Genomic DNA, 24,710 nt, shown 5'->3' with positions numbered 1-24,710 from the left:
AGTCTAAACTCCAGGGTGTATAAATAAAAACAGAATAATAGGTAAATGACAAGCACGCAGGCTACGAATTTGAATCTGTAAGCCAGTAAGATCCCCTGAACTATAAATGAAAGGCAGGTGAACATGCAGTAGTTCATTCACCATGCTCCCGCTTGTTATCTCTTTTCCAATAAGGAACGAAAAGTTTTAGTTGTGGGCCTTTTGAATGCTAAAATAAATGAAGGAGAACCAAACAGGTAACGGCTCAGCTATTAGTAGGGAATGTAGTAGGAATCTCTTCTCTTCTCTTCTCTTCTCTTCTCTTCTCTTCTCTTCTCTTCTCTTCTCTTCTCTTCTCTTCTCTTCTCTTCTCTTCTCTTCTCTTCTCTTCTCTTCTCTTCTCTTCCTTATCAAAGGCAGTAGAGGATTACAGAGGGGAGTTGACGCTGACTGGCAGGCAGACAGCTCCTGCAGACTCTTCTTTTCCCCAGCAGAGCTTCAGGCTCGGGACAGGGATAAGCTGACAACCTGGGACACAGCCAGATAGAGAGAATGTTAGGAATTGGGGTAATGTACATTCATTGGAGCACAAATGTAATGAGTTCTACATTACATTCACAAATACTGTTTGGGTGAAGGTTATGGCACAAGGTTAACAACTAATGAATTCTTGTGCTCATTCTGACTTTATTGGAGCTGATTTATGGGGCAGTACTACGTTAAGTAATCAAAATACACTGTTACTTGTGCTATAATTGATTACATCAGGTCATGGTTAGCTTTATTAGTCATCCCAGACAGCTGGATAAACCGAATTGGACCATGCCATTCAAATTCTTCCTTTCATCTTTTCAATTACAAAGAACATTATACCCGTTCTTGCAAGTCGCTTTTTGTATTCATGCATTCAGTTATGTCATGTAAACCAGTCTAGTATGAGGCAGTCGTTTTGTAATTTCCCATTTGCAAATTAAACCTTAAAGTTTAACAAACTGTAGACCGAGCTGGAAATGAAGGTGTCTGGACATGCAGAGAGTCCATTACATCACGCTAACTTGTTTGAATTGTGAATTCCAGTTAAAGTGACTCTAAGTGCACCTCTATTTTTGCTGGATTTACCTCAGTGGGTAGCAAAAGCCCCATGTCCCCAGTTGCAAAGTGGGTGTGTGGGTATCAACAATGACTTAAGTCTGAGCCAGAAGGATATGCATTGAGTGAGAGGAATTCAATAACAGGAAAATGGCCAGTGATAGAAACAATCCCTGGAATACCAAAACCCACCCTTCACCAGTGTTATTCTTGGCAAAACATTGCTTTCCATTACTACTGTTTACTCCTTGTAAGGCCAGGGTCAGTGCAATGCACCAGAAAACTATGCTGCCTGTCATTTCATTGATGGTCCATGACGTGGCATGTGGAGTAAAGACGAGAATTCAAATAAGGGCTAGATGCTCTCTCTATCCTTTTTTTGACATTGCACCGATATGTAGTAACAAAAAATCATGGTTAAGCATATGGCCTGGGCCATACATGGGCAAACACTTGATAACAGGTCGAGACAAGTCTGTGCAACTAAACCACAAGCAGTATTTAAAACAGTGTCTGCAACACTGAAACTATTTCCTCTGACAAATCTGTGGTGTGGTTTGAATAGAGCTGGGTGCAGTGCTGCATTTCTCTGTCTATCTGTATGTCAGTCCAGCTGGCTCCATGTCTGGCTGGTAGCTGCGGCTTGGCTAGTTCACCTTTATACTGGATGGCTGGCTTTGGGTCAGCCTCATCTGGCTGGACATTTGGCTTGATACTTGGCTGCAGGCTAGCTTTCTGACAAGCTTTCAGGGTACATGTCTGACTGACTGACTCGCTGGCTATTATTTCTGGCCTTTCCTTTAGCTATGTAGTAAGCTCATGACATTGGAACAGGGTCATTTGGCTGTGACAGTCAGGGAGGTGTGCTAAAACACTCCTTCGGAGCGATCCAGGATGATACTTGCCCGGCCGCGATCCCCAGGAGTCCATTCCCAATTACAGTTTCAGGACCTCTTTGGAGAAAGTGTCTTTTCTTTTTGGTTTGTTATTCTCTTCCATCGGCATTAGACTAGAAAATATTTTCACAAAGTTGCAGCACTTGACAAATTTATTACACCACCTGTCATAAAAACAAGAAAACGCAAATTTAAAAGAATAAATCACATTTTCGTACCCACATTCGAGCCGGCACACTGGACCGAGAAGTAGAACATCCAAACTAACTAACATGAATTCACACTCGAATGAATCCGTCGCACAGACACTTGTGGGAATCGAACTACCACCGTTCCAATCAGTAGACAATCTATGTGCTCTATGTGCTGAGCTACAGCCACCCTCTATTGAGGAATGCAAGTAAATAACTGTAATTTGGCATCTTAATTAAAAAGATTTTTTGTTGTTTGTATAACAGTAAATTGGAAAATCTTTATAGTTTTGCCATTAAAAATATCATTTTAATAAAAGAAATGTGATAAAATATTTTGATAATGATCAGTAATTTAGTGCAGCTGTGGTATAAAGATTACATTGGGTGGTGGTCTAATAAATTTGGTTGGCACTGTAAACCAGTGGCCCGCAGTTCTTGTTTGATGAAAGTCACTGTATTGTATGCATTACTGGGTGATGAGAGCTGACTTGTACGGTGGTAGCATCACTCCTGCTTTGAGTGAGTTGACACAAGTATGGTGCAAGACAATTATAGGAATTCATTTCTGTACAATAAAGAGAATTCATTTTCTTCCTGCTGTTTTACCATCTATAACAGTTTTCTCTTCTATGCTTTTTTTAATAGCGTCACGCTTCTATTATTGATTTGATTGGAATGGTGTTTTGCAAGATAATGCGATCTTTGTTCTCAAGTTTAGAAATAATTCCCTGAGTTGAGAAAAACAAAAACTGTATATATTATGTGTAGATGTGTACGGAGCCTGGGAGCTGCCATATGGAGGAAAGACATAGCTGGTAAAACAGGAGACCGTTCATGTGTGAAGTGATTTTTCTGACACGACTGTGAAGGAGTGAAGTTATTTATAATTTTTGTAGTATTTGTAGTATCGGTGTTGTAGAGGGTCGGTTGGGTGCACGTGGAGAGACGCCTCCTCTTGTTGAAAATGAAGTTGCAGCTTGTTATTCGCCGTGCTGTGGCTACAAAGAGGAGCCGCCCGTGTTTTACCAACAATTTGCTCATGAGTTATTGATTTGGAAAGCTTAAATTTGTGAATATCATTCCAACAAAGTAAAAGGGAGACTGCCTGGGCTGTCCGACAGCTCTTATTATTGTGTGTGCACAACTTAACCAAAATGGGGAAACAGAAATGGGAATAAATTGCATCTTGTGGTCACAATAAATCAAAATGCAGGAACAAAAAATGTCAAAATAAGACAAAAGAATAATCAGAAAGTTGTAATTTAGTATAATGTGGCCTAAAAAATGCCTGCTCCTCAACTCTGCTTTCTATTATTTTTGTGTCTTCAGTTTTATAGCTGTATATTTGTGTGCATTTATTCAGGCATTTGTGTGTTAGTTTTTGTGGATGCTGCAGCTCAGTCATGTTTTCGTGAGTGTGTTCAACAGTGGGTGACTGTGTGGCAGGCCAGCTGATGAGCTATGACACAGATAAATGAGGTCAATGTAAGGTTTCACTGTGGCCAGACCAGGTCCAATTCTCTGACACTATCATCTAATATTAGCTGCCAGAGAGCTCAGACTAACGGGGCCCAGTCTCATACCTGCTATGGGTATAGATATTGTTTAAAGTGAGCCGTTCTTGTAGACACTCATACTAACATGAGGTAAGGCCGTCATGAACACAGAGTAAGAAACAACACGTACGGGATGGCCATGAATAATCTAACTCTTATTGAGATCAGACATTAACAACCTTACATGCAGCTCAGTATCAGCATATATTTGAAAATATGTGCACGGATACTGTGCTATAGCCAGCGTACACACCTATCCACAGGGACTTGCCCAAGGGAATTACCTGTGGTAGAAAAAGAAAGTTCCCTAATGGGAAATTACTAAGCACCAAAAACTTTTCTGTTTTTGTACATTCCCTAACTTTGACTGCTCTTAAGGGAACTTTGTAACTTCCCTCTTACGGGAACTCTCTTACATCTGGTAATGCATGCATACATGTGCAGTATTTAAAAATACCCGTGTACTGTTTGCAGTATGTCTACAGGGCTTGAATTTCAGCATAATGTTGCAGGTATTGCGCGTAATTTAATTGATTCGGGAAAATCTAGTGCTGGAGGTTTCAGCACACAGTTACAGAGAGCAGTTAATGTTCAGCTCAGTGCTTCCATCGGTGCAGAACGACCGGTCAGAAACACTGCAGAGATGGACTGACATCCAATCTGGACGACACCTGGCACGCTCTCTCTCCCTTTCTCCGTGAGACTGCAGACTAGGAACCTGCGAGTTACTATTGCCTGCTCTAACCTTCAGTCTTCGTCTCTGACCCACATGTTATTTCTAGCTGCACACCCTAACATAGACGCCTAGAACCTGGCCTGATCCCCCATCCCCCATAAACACTTCCCTTCTCTTTCGGAACCATTTAAGGTGGAATCCCCACTTAAGTGGTGTGTTGCTCCAGATATGATTTTCCGGCCCTGGCCTGTTGTTTAACGGTCTGATAGTCTATTAGAGAAACTAAACCACAGTTCAAATGGCTTCAACTGAAGTCTGGCAGGTGGATCCCTTTAAAAGTATCTAGGTCGAGGGCTTCTTCATGTTGAGGCTTTTCTGCAAATGTTAACTTGTTTCAGTCATAGGTCTAAGCTGTGATATTGTTTCCATTTAGTAATGTAGGCGTTGTGAAGAGCTATAAGATCATAACAGTAATTAAGAGCCTTGGAAATAAATTGACTGGGCTTAGCTTTCATTGTCTGCTGTTGACACTGCTTCTGTGCTCTCTGCTATTTTCCTCTGATAGCATGGCCCGTTAAGGCCACAGCAGGGCAGCACTGTTAAAACAATTTGTTAGAGAACTGTATTAGTTTTACTGTGTGTTTTTCAAAATTCAGAAATAATATTTCTGACTGAAGATTTGGTAGTTTGTATATGGGTGCTTACTATGCCTGCCTGTCAGATGTCAACATTCACCACTAACGTAACTGTGTAACTCCCCTTCTCTTCTCCCGTCAGACCTTTCCCCTTCATTTAGCCTCAAAATTCAGGAACAGCCTTTTCGAGGGGAAAAAGATGCTCTCTCTCCCCCTCCTCTCCAGTGCTTTGGTTTTGGATACCAGCGCCTAGTCAGCTCGGTTTAATGCTACATGATGTGCCATTAGCTCTCCTAGCTATTTGCCCCCACAGCATCTCTAGCAGGGCTGCTTGAGATGAAGCTGAGTGCATTTGCAACCTGACAGGGCACGCTACCTAACTGTTGAAAGGGTGGAGGTTGAGAGCACTGAGGTAGCGTACACCTTTAAGAGGCATTTTATGGCTACCATTTACATTCTTACCTAAAGCAAGAGAAATGGTGTGGAGAGAGAGGGAGGAGAATCCATGTGTCCATTTGGGTCAAGGGTGGAGTTAAAGCATGCAAAAAACATGTTGTTTCAGGACATTGAACTTGAACAAAATACACCTGTCATAACAGCTATTTCAGGAAAGGGCGTAACTGTTGCAGACATCATCGTCTCGAGTTGCTGTTCAGTCTTTTCAGCTTTCATTATGATAAAATAGAGACAACAATGGCATGCTTTAGAGATAAGATGTTGTGAAAGGTAAGTGAGGTAAAGCACCTCAGTGCGTGAATGTAAATGCAGACAAATATGAAAGAGATGCCGTCATAGCGCAGAAACAGACACACTGGTTCATCACAGCAGATAACTGCGTGGACACGACTGGTATGTTAACTACACTGTGTGGTGAAATGCACAGTACTTAAACACTGCAAGTGCGTGGTGTAGTAAACAACATAGAACCGAAATGAATTCGCTTTAGATCTTTTCCAGCTGGGATCAGAACAATATGTGATTCACATAAGCAGTCGGTACATCCGTAGTGTAAACAACATGTGTGTGAAAAAAATGTAAGTTTAGTGATAGATTTTGAGAAATGGCTATGTGATTCTGTACTATGACAAATGCTTACAGAGTAAGCATGCTTACTTTCAGCCCAGCCCGATTTGCTATCGTAGCTCAAGCCAAACAACAGCTTATAAACATTGCATGTAGAGCCTCTGAGATCATTGGTTGCGATCTACCTTCCATAGCTTCATACTATGCCATCACAATGGCTAGCAGGATTGTTTCTGACCCCTTCCACCTAACACATCACCTGCTCAGTCTTCTCCCAACAGGGATAGGCTCGATCAATTAGATGTACTTTTTGTATTTGTATTGTGTTGTGTTGTATTGTGTGTTGTTGGGTGTGTCTTGTAGTTATATGTGAGCACACTGAGACAAATTCCTATTAGCTGTGTTGTTTGAATGGCTACAGCAAGGTTGAGCAAGTAAATCACAAACAGCATGAAAGGAGAAGCTGGAGTGGAGTTGGGTTGTAAAGCGGCTTGCAGTGCGCAACACATGGTGTCACGCTAAAGCAGCATAAATGTTACACAACCATATGAGATTAGCCAGTTGAATGTGTAAAGGTGCTGAACAGAAAGTAACAGGTTAATGACAATATTACTCAGTTTGCGACTTAACTGAACCACCCTGGCTGTAATAAATAAATTGGAGGCTATTTTGTTTAATGTGCTTTGGTGTGGTAGTTTTAACGTAAACATGCACAAGAGAGCGGGAGAGCCATTTGAGGATACTTTATGTAGATGTCCAAAGCTTTTCTATTTCTTGAACTTGAAAAACAGAGATAAAACCAACTGGAAACTTCACAAGGTCTCTTATTGTGGATATGAAACAAAGTAGGGAAGAGGTTTCCTGGCCTCCTGATGGAAACCCAACAGCAACATTGATGCACACACTGCTAAGTTTATTCACTCAGATAGACCCGAGCTCTGTGATATTTGCTCTTGAACAGGGCGACCCTGAATCACAACTATTCACAGCAGCTAACATCTGCAGATACCTTGTTGCTTGAGTTCCTGTAAAACAAATTAGAACAGCAATGGTCGGGTTTAAGCTTGTCAGTGCTTATCATGATTCTTATGAGATACTATAAACAGGGCTGTAAGTGCATGTTTCATCTTCCCATGATTCAGTTTGCTAATAGGTTCTCTCCTCTTTGCACCGCATTTAGTTTGTATTACACACATTGTATGATGTGGCACTTATTCATCAGTATTGTTTTAAATTGCAAGATGTGAGAAAATGTCAAGGTGGGTGTTTGTTTTGAGGAGCTGAGCTCTATATTTAAGATTCGAGGAGGTTAAAATATGAGTCAGCTGTCTTGCACCATGGTTGCTAGTGCTCGTGGCTTGTTTATAGTGTGTTGTCTTGGTAATGTCAATATATTGATAGTTAGGGAAATACACGTTAGGGATACTTAAGAAAAGGCTGAAGTACTTTCAATATCCTGCTCTGTGCCAGTATCTTATTTAGAAAATTTAATGCAGCTTTTCCATGTTATTTGCATGCTATTCTGCACAATGTGAGCATTATCAATCCTTCTAACTGTGCAGCATGTGTGCTTGAATGTGTGTTTTAACACAAAGTGCCAGTATGAGTATGTTTGACTTCCTATCTGCTGACCTGCAAGTCCAGGCCTTATCAGTATGACCCAAAAGCTATCTGTATTTTATCAGTTTCTCTTGGAAGTGATGTTGCATCAACAGTTCCTGAGTGATCAATGTAAAACTGGACACATCCACAACTTCAAAAGGTTCATGTTTCAAACGTGTACTTTCATTTCCCAAAATCACAACACAGAAAAATCCAGTCCCCTCTCCCAGCCTATGATCTAATTCTCAGGAAAATTGCACAAGGCTGCTAAGAAGCTGCTGGATTTGCAGGTTTCTGTTTGAACTTTTTGCACAGGTCTTTCTCGGCCCTAAGTGCGTTTGCCAAGTGCAGCACATGATCGGAGTGGACCAATAGTAATACTACTCGGTCCCGTATGCTCCAGCTTTGGAAAAGAGATTTGTAGGGTTTTATTGTTGTTGTTTACTTCTAATCTTCTAAAACTGAGGCACAGTTTCATAATGCCTCGTAAAAGTAGTAAGCTTGTGTCCTGCACTCATTTAAATGGGTTTCTGTTTGTAAGCCCCGCAAGATGGAAAAAGCCTCGGATCAGTTTGTGTATTTTGTGCACGGTGTGCACATGTTGAGAGATTTGTAACTGGCATTATACCTCTACCAAGCATAGCCCAGATCAATTGCTTCATACCTGAAAGCATATGTTCAATACATCATTTTGGGATAAACTGTGAAGTATGATGCGTCTCTAAAGCATTTTTCTCTGTAAAGCTGATAAACAAGAAACCCTGATGCGTTTCTCATGATTTCTTTTATTCTTATTAGTCTCTAATGTGGAACTTAGCATTTGGAAAATCATGCAAATTTGAATTTTAAATTCAGGGTACCACAGTATGTCATTGGCACCTCTTGTACAGACATGTAACTGAAAGCCATTTTAGTTTTTTTTGTTCCAAAGTAGAATGATTCATGACAGATTTCCAACATTTGTGCGTGACTCAGAATGAGGTGGATCTGCCAAAAATAGCGCACGTCTGTGTCTGACTACCTGAAGTTTAATTAAGGATTGCAAAGGTTTGTTTTAGGTGCTGCGCAAAGGCTGAAGGTAAATGAATCGTGCTGCTCCAAAACAAATGAATGGTAATTGTAATAACTGACATTTGGAATCGATTGTTTAACAAAAAAAACAAACATGTAAAGCAAACATATATTTATATAACATGAAATACAGAAAATTAAGCATTTCTGTAATAATGTAATCTGTAAAACATCTGTCCTTTGAACAGATGTGTTTGCTGTTCAAAGTCCTGCAAGCGGTAACTGGCATCTGAATTCCCTGAGAGCTATTTTTAGTGGTTCCAGTATTTGCAGATCTGCAACTTTTCTGTGAAAAGTTCCAAGATCACAAATCAATGGACCAGATCATCTTTTAACACTGGAGGTGCAGTGAAAGGTTTAAGAAATCCTGGTCTTGCACAGAATAGCATAGTGATAGAAGCAAGAAAGAAAAAACCCCAAGCAAAACAAAAAAAGAAGCAAAAAAATAAATAAATACTGTGCTATTTTCGAAGTAATATCTCAGATAGAAGCATTTTGCAATTCTATAGCAAGGCGAGCATTATGACTGCAGAATTTATTGTAATGATGCCTTTCAATCCCCCCTGGATATTCTTAATCCTTTAAATTGATCCTTTAATTTGTGCTCGCGTAAAAAGCTCAGGGTAAGCTGTTCTTAAAATATGCAGTACTACATGGCAAAAGCAGTTTGAATTCATAATCAGCTAGTTTACATTAAAAGCTGACATATATCACATATCACATTCACACAGATGAGACATGAGGGTATCTTTCAACAGTTAGTGGACACCCACTGAAGCAATAGGGCGCTTTATTTTTAATATTTGGGGTGTTCTGGATGTGCTGTTATAGCATAATTATGCAAAGCACCAAGTAAACAGCATTTCAGTCATTTTTTGTTCTGCCAGCACGAGTAAGTGGTTGGCTCCTGTACTCTCCTTCATGGCAGGTATCACCCAATTATTAAGCCAACTTATGGACCTGTTATCTTGTGCTGTATTTATGCACATATAATGGACACAGGGCTAGATCTAAGTATGTGTGCATTTGAGTGGCTGTGTGTGTGTGTGTGTGTGCTGAGGTGGGCTAAAAGGAACTGCAGTAATTTCACAGAGAAGAAGAACTGTGCGCCTGCCCCACTTTCAGTCTTTTAATCATGTATAGACACTCGGGGCGCTCCTCTGAGTAAGTGTGTGTGTGTCTGTCTCTGTGTTTGTACGGCACTCGTGGTGTGCGTGTGTGTGTGTGTGTGTGTGTGTGTGTGTGTGTATGAAAGAGACGTACAGTATGTGTCAAGGGGGGAATGCACTTAGAATTCCCTGACCTCAGACAACCCTGTGTGTGTGTGTGTGTGTGTGTGTGTGTGTGTGTGTGTATTTTTTCTAATGCATGCATTTTTTTTCTGCACAGAAAGGCAGAAGCAGTCACTACTAAAACCTGCCCTCATTTAAACTTTCGAGTGCAGTGCTGGCAGTGATTCACTGTTTTATTTTGTGAGATGTTAATGCACTCTAAAAGTACTGACAGAATACAGCTAAATACAGTAGCTACAGAAATAATGTAAATGTTAAGGATGTCCTAGCAAGCCTACGCCTTCGTACTTAAAAACAAAAAACCTTGCCAAACAGATGTGATAAGAAAATTCACCATTTATATATTATCTAAAGCGCTTCCTTACTTATTTAACTGGGGCCATTAACAGCTAAATACAAATCCCTAAGGGGTGTGTGCGTTTGAGTGAGTGCACATTAAATTTTTGGCCCCTCCAACTATGTAATCTCAGCATGACCTTGTAGCAGTTTGTAGCCCCATGGTGCCCATCCCTGTGACTAACGCCCAGTGTAACAAGCTGCCACAAGCAACTGTACTGTTATACTTTACAAGACCACAATATAATGCTGTCTGTAGCTGGACTACAAGCTCCTACATGCCTCTCTTGCCTGTGAAGTATTTGTGATATATACATTGATAGCAAAAGGCCATACACCATTTTAATAGCTGACCTCTTTTAAAAAATAGTGCCGTATTTAGTCCTCACTCTGTGGAAGTATTTGATCCATAAGTTCCTGTTCCAGAAAAGTGCGCACAGTGAAAGAGGAATTAAGGACCTGGCAGTATGCAGTTAATTTACAAGAACATGTTGGACTTTAAACCAAACGTTTGTCCACCTTCGTCCTTGAAGGTGCTCTCCATGGGATTAAGAAAACTAAAGAAAACAAAACAATTCATGTATTTTAATTTGATTAATTGATACTATTAGAGTTTTCAACAGTGTGTAACTGCAGGGCTGAGGAGATTTCACACTAAGGCATGTTTGAGCTAAGCCCCTGGAGCCTGGAGAGCAGCACTGGACATCCAAGTATTGACACCTTGTCTCACTATGGCTTGCTAAGAGGCAGCAGGGTGTGGCCAACACAGGGTTTGGTACTCTGACCCTTTGACCTTGGTTATATAATTGACTGTCGCTCTGTTGTAGGAGTGAGCGGGAGCAGTCTTTTATGATGTGTCACAAGACAAACATAACTCAACAGTGACATAAAGCCTCAAGAAGCAACTGCGCTGACTTGAAATGTCACATTACTGTTGATGTCGAGCTCCATATTTAAGCTCCTAAAGGAGGGAGTGTGTTTTTTTATGGCTTTTCCCCGGGCCTGTGTTTTTGATGAGTTTGCAGGTGTGGACGCACATAATGCAAGCTAAAAATACACACGTCACTTGCAGTCAAGGTTAAACAAAGATAACTGGACCTTATTTGGGTTAAGGGCAGTGCAGCATGTTGGAAGCGAGCCATGATCTGTCCCGCACGCATGCACGCGCTCACTCACACATCTCTCACACACACATATAGTACACACACCTGTCAGTGTTGGCATCTGCTCAGTTCTCTTTCTTGTAGTCTCTCTGTTCCTTTGTCCTCTCTGTCTTGGTCACTTGGTCAGGGACAGCTGGTGGGGCAGTGTGAGCACCTGTACTTTTTATGTGTGTGCATCTTTTTGTGTGTGGTTAGGCTTATCAGTGTGGCTAGGAGGATGTATCTGCAGTGTCCCGGCCAAATGTCTGTGCATCAGCATGTGTGTATGTGTGTATGTGTGTGTGTGTTCAGTGTGTGTTAAGTGAGCGTATGAGCACCTGTGCTGCCAGCAGGAACCTGCCACGGGCGTAGTGCTTCCTGACGTATGCTGGTGACTTCCTAAGGTCACGCTGTGAACCCCATAATAACTATTATCTTCTTAAAGTTGAGCACAGTGTCAAAAGAGGGATGGTAAAGTATTTGGTGCAGGACAGATAATGCCTAATATGTGCACAATTATTTTTGATGTGTTTTCTTTGGTTAAACACTACCCTGAGGGCAGGCCACATGCACACACTTCTGGTGTGCACGTCAGGTCTGCCTTATGTTCAAAAGTGAGATTTTCAGTCATTTGTAAGGATGAATCTTTTTTTTTTTCTTTTTTCAAAAACAACTTAAACTTAGTCAGCATACAAAATAGTTTCAAACAAGAACAAAGCAGTTGTTAAATTAAAAGATTTAATACTGCCTGCAGGCCTTCATAATAAGATATGTATGTTTTTATCCTCAAACTTTATCTCTCAGCCAATAGCTGTTCTTGTCAGCAGCTGTGTTTGACCCACTTCTATTCAACTCTCAAGCAAACATGCAAATAAAGTGTATGTAATGTTGTATTGCACTAGTATCCCATGGTACATGTTTTTTTTCTTTAGATGGAGCAATTACATAAGATGCCTTACGCCAGACTAATTTTCCTTATCATTTTCTGCAGCTTTGTCTTTTATAAATTCAGTTCCTGTACAATGAGACACCCCTAATTTCTTTATATTTTGTTTCCAAGGAGCCCACTTTTATATATTTTTTTTTAAGTGGACTTGAGGCTTTCAGAAGGTTATGCCACTTAACACTGACCTATGAATGATGATATGAAGCATTAAAAAAGGCACCTGACCCAAGAGTTGAACCGATCCAGGTATGCAGGTAGGTATAATTCAGCACTGAACCAATTTCAAATTGCATCTTCAGGCCCTTGTTATTAGCACCCTATTGCAAAAACGCATAATTTGTGCTTATTTCCTCAGATGAACTCTATTTGAAAGATATTTCCTCAAATAAGAGAAAATGCAGGCATTGGACCTTAGGCTTCTGGGTGAAAGCCCTGTTACTACCTCATGTGACCTTCATTGGTCTCCTGCTGGGGAAAGGATGCTTCCTTCAGTACATATTAAAAAAAAAAAGTATTAGTAAAAAATAAAAATAGCCTTTAAAGCTGATAGATGAAGAGAGATTTGAGGTTTAGCTGTAAATGTTTGAGTGGATTCACCTTTTTTTCACGGCGCTTTTCACTTTTCTGGAAGATGCCACCCCAACATTTGGTCCGATCGTAGCGTAGTTTCTGTCCTCAACCAGTGAACTTTAACTTTGGCTTGTACAAGCAATTATAACTTCAAGAAGAAACGACTCTCTTGGCACGGCTAAAAGCATGACAGACAAGAAAAAGAGTAGAGGTTGACGCGTCATTCAGCACATTCTGACAGGAATGAAAGTGTGGGGGCGAGTGAGACTAAACGCTTGTGTCAAGGTGTTGAATGAGGTCTCTTGAAACCTGCTCGAGCAGCAACAGTTTGGATCCGCTTTGCTCTCCTGTGGTAGAAAGTCCGTAATCCGGCCATTATACGTGTTGTCTGCCTGACTGTCAGATTACTGCTCGAGAGCGCGCCTGTAGCATTAATGCTGTTTGCTGTCCCCGTTCATATTTAACTCAGCTTCGGACTTAATTTTCAGTGGTGGGTTTGCTGGTTTTGAGCTCTCGTTCATATCGGCGTCTCCTATGTCTGGGTGCATCGAGCGTTCTACACGTTTCCAGAACACATGTGCTTGTTTGTGGTTGGGAGTGGGAGAGAAAACCTTTGCAGGGAATCAGTGGCAGAAGATTATTACTATGCATGCGTGGGTAGTTCTTACTGTACAGTATGTCTTTTAAATGTTTGGAAAAATTGCAATTGAAGTAGTGCAGTGTGTGTGTGCCCATGTGTACACCTTGAAGTGGTTTTTCTCGGTGCATGTGTGTTCCCTGTAGGTCCTCCTCCCAGCATATTCCCCTTATCCTCGTATTCGGATCTTAGGGAGGCGATCAAAGCCGGGCTCCCTGCGACTCCAGCGTCTCCAGGCTCTCTGTGCTAACGTGGCTCGACTGAGCAATGCTGAGCAATTCCCTGAGGTGGCAACTTGCGCTCCAGTGTTCAACGCTAGTGAACTCTGTCGGCTTCACTTGCACATGTTAGCTCTGCTGTACCAGCGTGCCATGTAGAGAAGACCGTTTGTTCACTTTTTCCTCTCTTTTTTCCCTCTTTCATTCAGTTTTCTTCTATGCAGATGCACTTTGGACTCTGTGTCTGCTCTGAATTTTACTTCCCCCCCACCCTTCAGCTCACATCTCTGTCTTGTGTCATAGTGATGTTGTTATGTTGTGATGTGTTACCCTGGAGAATACTTGCATCAGTAGACAGGAAGAGAGTATATAAAAACAAAAAAAGAAGAAGGAAGGAAGAAAAAGAGGAAGATCTTAGTGGGGAAAAAAGACAAGGTGACGGACAGGAAGTAAGAAACGGATTATGTTGGATTTGATTAAACCTTTGTTAGTTTACTTTTAATTTTCTGGTTCAAGGACACGGCACCACATAGTAATCTTACCAAGGAACTGACTGATATACAAAGTGTGCTTCTACTTGCTTATAGCTTTCTTTTTAAAGCCTTTTGTAAAATACTAAACACAACCTCAATGACTGACCTTCTAGTAAAGTTCTTTGTTAATATTATCATCTCATGGCTTTAATTAGTTGTTATTATTTCATAAGTGGTGTAACAACATCAGGTGACAATTAATGGCCCCTCCTGCAAAGGCGTAGTGCAGAGGCGTTAGACAGTGAGTAAGTGCTTTCAACGTAAACCTCTGAAGCATTTCCCCAACACAGCCAGTTTCTGTTGGTGCCTCAATGCTGAGTGCTGACAAAATATGTGCACGTGTGTTTTCATCTGAATTTACCTCTGTTGGTAATCTACTTTATGAACAGAGTGTTAGAGCATTGTTTGATTGCCATCTCGGTTTGCTGCTGTCACAGTGTATTATGTTATATTTTTAAACGAGGTAGCACCATAAATAATGTAAGAAGTTCTGTTTTGGAATGTCGAGCTTTTCTGACGGCACCGCCTTGTTTGCAAACAATGGGCGGGTCTGAGTGTGACTTGTGTGGCCTGACCAAGATTTACAAATTTGATTTCTTATTTTTATTTGGTATAGCCCAAAATCAGTGCTTGAGTCCATAAACTGAGCATGAAAGTTTTCACTCTTCCCCCTCGTGTCTCTGGTTCTCTTAGACCATAGAGGGACACAAACTGTCAGTCCAGCAAATATAATCTCAGAACAGTTTGATGTGTATTTCCCTGCCTTTCCTAGACCTCACACCCCTCACTATTTGTGGAACATCCCCGGGCCTCCCTGAGCCTGGTTCTGTTAGAGGTATCTGCCTTCCTCGCCACCGTCGCCAAGCGCTGGCTCACAAGTGTTGGTCACGTCATTGGGTTTCACTGGCCAGCGACATTCTAGTCTCGACCTTAAAACACTGAATGCCTCGAAATTACTTTTTTGTAAAATTATGAAATTGATTTTGTGTCGACATGTGACAAAGTTTGTTTGTGAAAACAGCACACAAAGAAAGAAATTACTGTCCTCAAAGCTGCAAGACTCTCTTGATGAAAACAGTAATTTGATGTCACAGACATGGAGCTGTTGCTGTACTGCTATGTGCCTTTGTTGTTTTAACACGTTCATTTTAATCTAGATTAACCCTTTAAGTGACAAAAGTTACACAAATACCCAACCAAACTAACCGTTTGAGGCAGAGGTAGATTTCAGTATTGTGTGGGATAAAATGCTGCAGGCAGAAATAAGTTTTGAAAGCTGCTGTTTGTCAACACTACTCTGACTCTCTGACTATAGCGTAGAGTTAAATTAATATTCGTGTTTCCAGGCAGCTAAAAAACATAAATAACTCATACATACCCCTCCTCTTTAAACAAACTATCTGTAACTGAGTGGAAACAGTTTATTTAGTGAAACACTCAAATTAAATATTCTAATCTCAGAATATTTTAATAATAGTGCTTCTGACATCTGACATGTCAGAAGCACCAATTACTGAGATATATGTGGTGCATGTATGAATACTGCATGAATGGCAGTGAAGACATATCTGTGTTTGTCAGCAGGAAAAAGCCCGATCATCAGGTACACAGAAGCACATTTGGGACACTTTTTAGAGTGCTACACTTTGACCCGCAGTTGTAGTGCTGAGGGTTGCTAAGTGAGTTGCATAACCAAGAGTTCATGTTCCTGTTACAGCCTCATTGTGTGTATGGGGCTCTTACTTTCTTTCACTGTCACTTGTTTCTTTTCATTTTTAGTTAATTTAGTTGTGAGGGACCAGACAAAGAGCGATTCATAAGACCCTTATGAAAAGGACACCGAGGGAACAGTTTACCCTGCCCGGGATAGGGTTACCGGGGCCCCGCCCTGGAGCCAGGCCCGGGGAGGGTGCCCGAGGGCGAGCGTCTGGTGGCCGGGCCTTAGTCCATGGGGCCCGGCCGGGCACAGCCCGAAGAGGAGACATGGGCCCATCCTCCCGCAGGCCCACCACCCGCAGGAGGCGCCATAGGGGTCGGGTGCATTGTGTGCCGGGTGGCGGCCAGGAGCGGAGGCCCTGGAGGACTGACCCCCGGCTGCCAAGACTGGCAATAGGGACGTCACCTCTCTGGTGGGGAAGGAGCCTGAGTTAGTGCGTGAGGTTGAGAGGTACCGGCTAGATATAGTCGGGCTCACCTCTACACATGGCTTGGGCTCTGGAACCAGTCTCCTGGAGAGGGGCTGGACTCTGTCTCAGTCTGGAGTTGCCCCTGGTGAGAGGCGGCGGGCTGGGGTGGGTATCCTAATATCCCCTCGGCTTGCTGCCGGTACGTTGGGGTTTTTCCCGGTGGACGAGAGGGTTTGTTCCCTGCGCCTTAGGGTCGGGGAACGGGTCCTGACTGTCATCTGCGCTTATGTGGCAGTTCAGAGTACCCAGCCTTCTTAGAGTCCCTGGGGGGGGGGGGGGGGGGGGGGTGCTGGAGGGTGCTCCACCTGGAGACTCCGTTGTCCTGCTGGGAGACTTCAATGCTCACGTGGGTAACGACAGCGAGACCTGGAGGGGCGTGATTGGGAGGAACGGCCTCCCTGATCTGAACCCGAGCGGTGCTCTGTTATTGGACTTCTGTGCTAATCACAGTTTGGCCATAACGAACACCCTGTTCGAACATAAGAGTGTCCATAAGTGCACGTGGCACCAGGACGCTCTAGGCCGTAGGTCGATGATCGATTTTGTAATCGTATCAGCAGATCTGCGACCATATGTTCTGGACACTCGGGTAAAGAGAGGGGCTGAGCTGTCAACTGATCACCACCTGGTGGTGAGTTGGATCAGGTGGCGGGGGAAGACGCTGGACAGACCTGGTGCACCTAAACGCGTAGTGAGGGTGTGCTGGGAACGTCTAGCAGAGGCCCCAGTCCGCGAGATCTTCAACGCACACCTCCGGCAGAGCTTCAACAGCATTCCGAGGGAGACTGGGGACATTGAGTCCGAATGGACCATGTTCAGCGTCTCCATTGCCGAAGCTGCTGCATTGAGCTGCGGCCGCAAGGTGGTTGGTGCCTGCCGTGGTGGTAATCCCCGAACCAAATGGTGGACACCAGAGGTGAAGGGAGCCACCAGGCTGAAGAAGGAGTCCTATCGGGCTTGGTTAGCCTGTGGGACTCCGGAGGCAGCCGACAGGTATCGACAGGCCAAGCGGAATGCGGCTCGGGCAGTGGCTGAAGCAAAAACTCGGGTGTGGGAGGAGTTCGGAGAGGCCATGGAAAAAGACTTTCGGACTGCCTCGAAGAGATTCTGGCAAACCGTCAGACGTCTCAGGAGGGGAAAGCGGTGCTCTACCTGCACTGTGTATAGTGCTGGCGGAGCGCTGCTGACGTCGACTGAGAAAATTGTCAGGCGGTGGAAGGAATACTTCGAGGACCTCCTTAATCCCACTGACACGTCTTCCGAGGAGGAAGCAGAGTCTGGGGATGAGGGGAATGGCCCGCCAATTTCCGGGGGCGAGGTCACTGAGGCAGTTAAACAACTCCTTGGTGGCAGAGCCCCTGGTGTTGATGAGGTCCGCCCCGAGTTCCTGAAGGCTCTGGACGTTGTAGGGCTGTCCTGGTTGACACGCCTCTGCAATGTTGCGTGGAGATCAGGGGCAGTACCTGTGGACTGGCAGACCGGGGTGGTGGTCCCCATCTTTAAGAAAGGGGACCGGAGGGTGTGTTCCAACTACAGGGGGATCACACTCCTCAGCCTCCCTGGGAAAGTCTATGCCAGGGTGCTGGAAAGGAGTGTTCGTCCGTTAGTCGAACCTCGGATACAGGAGGAACAATGCGGTTTTCGTCCTGGTCGCGGAACACTGGACCAGCTCTTTATCCTCTCCAGGATACTTGAGGGTTCATGGGAGTTTGTCCAACCAGTCTACATGTGTTTTGTGGACTTGGAGAAGGCATTCGACCGTGTCCCTCGGGGTGTCCTGTGGGAGGTGTTGCGGGAATATGGGGTGTCTGGCCCATTGCTACGGGCCATTCGATCCCTATACAACCGTTGCAAGAGCTTGGTTCGCATTGCCGGCAATAAGTCGGACTCGTTCCTGGTGGGTGATGGGCTCCGCCAGGGCTGCCCTTTGTCTCCGGTTCTGTTCATAATTTTTATGGACAGGATTTCTAGGCGCAGCCAAGTGGCGGAGGGCTTTCGCTTTGGTGGCCTCAGAATCTCATCTCTGATTTTTGCAGATGATGTGGTTCTGTTGGCTTCATCGGGTGAGGGCCTCCAGCTCGCACTGGAACGGTTCGCAGCCGAGTGTGAAGCAGCGGGAATGAGGATCAGCACCTCCAAATCTGAGGCCATGGTTCTCAGCCGGAAAAGGGTGGAGTGCCCACTCCGGGTCGGGGATGAGTTCCTGCCCCAAGTGGAGGAGTTCAAGTATCTCGGGGTCTTGTTCGCGAGTGATGGGAGAAGGGAGCCGGAGATCGACAGACGGATTGGGGCTGCAGCTGCAGTAATGCGGACGCTGCACCGGTCCGTCGTGGTGAAGAGGGAGCTGAGTGTAAAAGCGAAGCTCTCAATTTACCGGTCGATCTACGTCCCTACCCTCACCTATGGCCACGAGCTGTGGGTAGTGACCGAAAGAACGAGATCGCGGATACAAGCGGCAGAAATGAGCTTCCTCCGAAGGGTGGCTGGCCTCTCCCTTAGAGATAGGGTGAGAAGTTCGGCCATCCGGGAGGGGCTCAGAGTAGAGCAGCTGCTGCTCCACATCAAAAGGAGCCAGCTGAGGTGGTTCGGGCATCTGACAAGGATGCCCCCTGGGCGCCTCCTGGGTGAGGTGTTCCAGGCATGTCCCACCGGGAGGAGGCCCCGGGGCAGACCCAGGACACGCTGGAGAGATTATATCTCTCGGCTGGCCTGGGAACGCCTTGGTATTCCCCCGGATAAGCTGGAGGAGGTGGCTGGGGAGAGGGAGGTCTGGGCCTCTTTGCTTAGGCTGCTGCCCCCGCGACCCGGCCCCGGACAAAGCGGATGAAGATGGATGGATGGATGGATAGTTTTACTTGCATATAGAGCTGGGCGATATGAGATTTTTTCATATCACGATATGTTTTTTTCATTTCAGGTGATAACGATATCTATCACGATATAAGCCAAATAACTATATTTGTAAGATTTAAATGTGCCGTTGCTCACAAGTAAAATGTGAAATAATCAGCAACTTGTTTTTATTTAAATATTTATTTCCCATAATAAGTTCAACAGGGTAGATGTACTTAAGGAACATGAGACTTTTTCAGATAAATAAAGGCAAATATTGCAAACTACACAAAAGGCAGCCGCTAAAGCGTTTAAGTTTCAAAATAGAACAAACAAAACAGACTAAATTGTCAATTCCACTTAGAAACAAAATATTAATTCTAAAAATAAATCTTAGTTTGTTTTACAGAAGAACAGACAAAATTGACTAACTTTTGTCAATATCAAATAAACTGAGAACTAAAAGGAAATTCTAAATCTCTCCTTGTTGTATAGCTTAGCTTTTCAAACAGTTTTAACAGTTACTTTAGTCTGACAAAAGCCGAATGATGAATTAGCGCTTCCAGTCAGAGACTGAGGCTACGTCCACACGTACACGGGTATTTTTGAAAACGGAGATTTTCCGTTTTCATTTTAAAAAATAATCCCGTCCACACATAAAGGCAGAAATGAAGGAAAACGCTGCTATGAACATGCCAAAGCAGCAGGTGGCGCTAGATTCCTAACCGTGCAGAAATGTTGGCCAATCAGAAGTCTAGAAGCCTCGGTGGGAAAAAGTAAACAAAGCTGGGGCATAGAAGCAGAACCGAGTCGTATGTGTGGAGGGACAGTAACTGTGTGTATATGTAAGCATTTAAACACTGCAGAGAGTAGAATTAACAGTAACAGTATTGTAGAAATTCATTTCACCGAAACAATAACGTGGCGCACAGTGTGACGCATGCACCAGTTTATTGTATTTCCAGACGTGCTTTCGGCACAATTTACAGTGCACGCTACTCTGTTTTTTGTCAGACTTGAAATAGCCGAAATACCTTCACACTACGGAACTTCTATGGCTCTTCCGTTCGACAATCTCTCCGGCATTGGAACCATCATCTGTTTTCTCTTCGGTCACGCTCGGTTGATTTTTCTAGTCGGCACACTCATTTCCTCCATTACCCGCTGGCTGCTTCCCAAACAAACACACGTGCGGCTTGGCACTTGTGCTGTACGTAACAAGTCATGCGACGTGACGCTGCGGCTGTGATTGATTCGGCTCTGCGCTACTTAGTTTGGATTGGCTGTTCTTTTTTTAATTTTTATTTATTTTTTTTATTTTAAGAGGACAAGAGCGGCGAGGTCTATCGCGATAGCTTAATTTCTCTATCGAGTAAAACTTATATCGCGATACATATCGTTATCGTTCTATCGCCCAGCTCTACTTGCATAATACTTAACGAATAGAATTGGAAAAGCAAAAATCTGTCATCGTTTTGCATGTAAGAATATAAAAGTTTCAATTTAATTCAAATGAGTGAAATTTATTAGGGGATATATTTCACAGGAACGTTACCGGTACTTTTGCAGGACTTAAGCCATTTGGTCATAATTCCACCTCTCACGTGCAGCCAGTCGGATGCAGGACATGCTGTGGTCAAACAACCAGCTTATTGCTGTTTTGTTGTGCGGAGCCAGTGAACCGGCCTGCAATCCAACACCTTTGCAAAGCTGCACTTTCCTCAGTCCTTGGAATCTTACTCTTTTGGCACATTTCAAACTAGAAAAACAGCTTGTTTATAGGAGTGTATGTTGTGCAGAATAGCCAAGTACTACTCATTTTCAGCAGAGTTCACTTCCAAGGCCATCTGCCTTATAATGCCTTTGGATCCAGAGTTTGTGAACTTTCTTCATTTGCAAAAAGTTCAGATCAAGTACAAAGACAACACAAATGAAGATGGCTTAGGCAGGAAATCAAGGACACATGGAGTTCCCTGCTAGCCTCTTAGGAGAGATTTATTACATTTATCATATATTGTATTAGGGTGAGGGTGGGAGGAACACATCATGTGAGAATACCAGAGTTAAATTGACGTGACATGTAACAGAAATGTGCAAGCTTAGAGCTTTTATGGGAAAGAATGTTATAAAGTACGTAGAGCGTCTGCTTTCTTGCGTCCTCTTGCTTTAGCAGCAGCAGTACTGTTGTGCTCTTTATACATATATATTTACTTGTGTCATTGTGAGGGCACTCATCAATGCACAGTGCACTGCTTTTTTTATTATGCCTCTAATCCTGACCTTAACCGTCACAGCCAGATTACAATCTGACCTTAACCCACAGTCCTAATCTAAACCGTGTCACCTGGACCTTTAACCTTGAGCTGTTCTCAGATATGCACCACAGCGCTGAACTTTTCGAAACATTACCCGACCGAGGTACACGCGAAAAGGCAAATGTCCAACGCACCTGGTTCGGACACACCGGGTCTTTAACCTGCTGCTTCTTTTAATCTGGTGCTCAGGTTGAAGCTCATATCGGTGCTCGCAAAGATATCACTAAAATTTCTCCCTCTCACACGTACGCGCACAGCCTCTGTGTGACAGAGGGACGCCAGGCAGGAGACCAATAAAAAAACAGGCTGAAAGGGGCAGTGCACAGTTTCACAGGTGCACATGGAGACACACACAAAGGCACAGACACACACATTGGGGCTGCCAGTATTATTGAGTGCCCTTTGCAACAGATGGAGAACTGAATCCGAGGCTGCTGAGTTGGAGGAAAATCTTGCAGTCGTAAGTGTGAGCATTTACAAACCTGTGCTTATGTGTAAACTTTTCACAATATTTAGAACACCCCCCATTTCCAAGAAGCACACAGGCAAGGTGAATCCAAGTGAAACCCCCCCCACATTGAACAAAGAGGAACATCTGATGATTTAGTGAATGGAGACATTTAAACATCCTTATATCCTGATATAAAAACTTTTAAAAATGGGACTGAAAGATGTAAATTAATGACAAAAAATGTCTGTTTATTTATTTTGGATTGTTGACATGGACATGTTTTGAGACCATTTTCTGAGGATGTGTTTTGTATGTTTGCTCTGCTAATAAAGCTTTGAATCAGATTTTTGTATTGTAGGCAGACTAGTACTGCCATACTTTTCATGCCTACATGTACGTGTCACTCTTTCTTCTCATAGTATTTTTTACAACATCCAATACTGGGAAAAGGACTTGCACAGCTGATGTCCAACCATATAATAGCTTCATACTTTATTACAATGCATGTGCGGTTGTTGAAAATAACCACTTTCAAGGCTTTGTCTGCTTTAACTGGGGATAAAAGTGACTTTATTCATCTATAGGAAGTGCATATGGGAGCAAAGAGCATGACAGCCATGAATCTGGGGCTCTGAGGCAGATGATGAGCTCATGATTTGTGCATTTCAACCACTAATAAGCACGTATTTCCTCTTTGAAAGACCCTCACATCAAGTCATCTTTGGTAAAGTTGTTGTCCTGGCCTCTGTGTATGCTGTTGCTGTTTTTTGTGTACCTTTTCCCACGGCTGTGTGGGTTTCTGTGTGTATACGTGACTCTACGAGCTGGATGTGTTTTGCTTCTTTCGTATGCCTGGGTGCTTGTGTGTATGTGCTTGAATTTTGTGTTAAGTTAGTACAAACAAAAACATGCATGCTTTAGTATCACTTTCTGTCCCCGGGGTAGGGGGTACTCTTGGTTGTCACATGATCGGCTGACCTGATTTTGCGTTGCTGAGTCAACGTGTTGTTTCGGGGTTCAAGTTAACGCTCGACTCGGCCCTGTGACCTTGGGACATGTCTTTGTCACTGTGGTAACAGCCTCGGGGTTACTTAAAATAAGGGAGCACACTGGATGGGAGCACTAAGTGTTTCTCGATGTGCTTGTGCATCAAATTAGGCACTGTACCACATTTTATTTGCCCGGGGAACATTAACTCACTTCTTTTTAATGAACATCCTGCAACAAAGCCATAAAGTTGGATTCACACCTGGGCGATAAATGATGCAACAGCGCCCTGCTTTAGGTTATGGTGGAGTGCCACTACAGTAGTTGGGAATTAAGTACTTTGCACAGAAGGTGCAAAATCAAGTGTATTGGTTGCCTGAGCGTTTGATGCAGGGAGCTTGAACTTATTTCCCTGAATGGTATGCATGCAGAGTAGGAAAGGAGAAGTGCGATTCTTTCGGTATTGCTTTAGACATAGTGACTCTCGATCAGAGCTTTCTGAGAAAACGAATTGTAGTGTAAAATTTTTTAACATTTCCAGGCTATGAGATGTGGTTTTCACAGAAATACTACCTTCATTATGAGGGTCTGCTCTCAGTTTACTAGAGACATTTGGTCAGAGAAAGAGAAACGCTGTCCTTACTGGAAACTGAGCTAAGTTAATGCGCAAGAACGAAGTAGTTGTGATTTTTGTTTAGAGAGGGAAAAAAAGAGGACACGAGCCTCAAACCGTGTGTCTCATGTGGGTAAACAAAGCGTGGTTACCATGCTGATTCGGCGTCAGTGTATAAATAGCATGGGTGTTTGTTCTGAATAGTCTTCAGAGAGGGAGAGAGCACAACAGAAAAAGGGAAAAGCAGAGGAAGAATCACAAGTGCAGACATTTACAAATGCACATGGTTTAAAGACTTCTATTTAAACAAGGACTGGGATTTAGCAAGTACTACAGGCATTGTGTGTGTGTGTGTGTGTGTGTGTGTGTGTGTGTGTGTGTGTGTGTGTGTGTCAGCTTTGTCAAGAAAGGCAGTGGTAGCAATCACTCTGTCATAAACAACAACATATCTACAATTTTCCTCGTCAAATTTGCAAACCCATTTCTTAACACAGAAGGCAAGTGGAGTTTTCTTGTAATAGCAGCATCACCCTGCACCTCACTAATAGTTATTTATGTAGCTTCTCTTTGTTATTTCTTGAACTTTTATGAACAAAGATCGCTTTGCTATCAAGCTCATTGTTAACGTCGACCTGTTTTGTTCCTTTCCTGCTTCATATTTTTATTCCTGGACTGTATGAGACTTGCCTTGACTCAAGTTCATCCAATGTCTGAAACAAAATGTTTGAGCTGCTCTCGCTTGAAGGACACCCTCCCTCCAAGCTAACTTTCTTCTGAATGGCTGCCCCTCGTGAACAGGGGGGCTGCTAAGGCTACAATATTACAATTTAATGGATATTGCTTCTCTATGAGAGCTTAATGTTCCAAGAGTAGCAGTGTTTCTGCACAAAACTGAAATAATTAAGAGGAAAAGAATACTGAATGATTAAGC

General features: G+C 43.3%; 1 protein-coding gene across 2 annotated transcripts in view; it reads left to right on the top strand.

Annotated features, from left to right (window-relative positions):
* atxn1a (ataxin 1a) overlaps nt 1–24,710 on the top strand; it is a 107,009-nt gene that overhangs the window by 5,635 nt on the left and 76,664 nt on the right. Inside the window, exon 2 of one of the 2 annotated variants that reach the window (XM_023155359.3) lies at nt 396–546. The exons of the other annotated variant lie outside the window; for it this stretch is intronic. The gene's annotated coding sequence lies outside the window, so the exon portion shown is untranslated. The remainder of the gene's footprint in view (nt 1–395; nt 547–24,710) is intronic. 2 annotated transcript variants of the gene reach the window in all.

Source organism: Maylandia zebra, linkage group LG22 (assembly GCF_041146795.1).
Source record: "Maylandia zebra isolate NMK-2024a linkage group LG22, Mzebra_GT3a, whole genome shotgun sequence".
In the NCBI taxonomy this organism is placed as follows: domain Eukaryota; kingdom Metazoa; phylum Chordata; class Actinopteri; order Cichliformes; family Cichlidae; genus Maylandia; species Maylandia zebra.
Note: the sequence above shows the minus strand (reverse complement) of the source record. Positions and strands in the feature narration are given on the sequence as shown.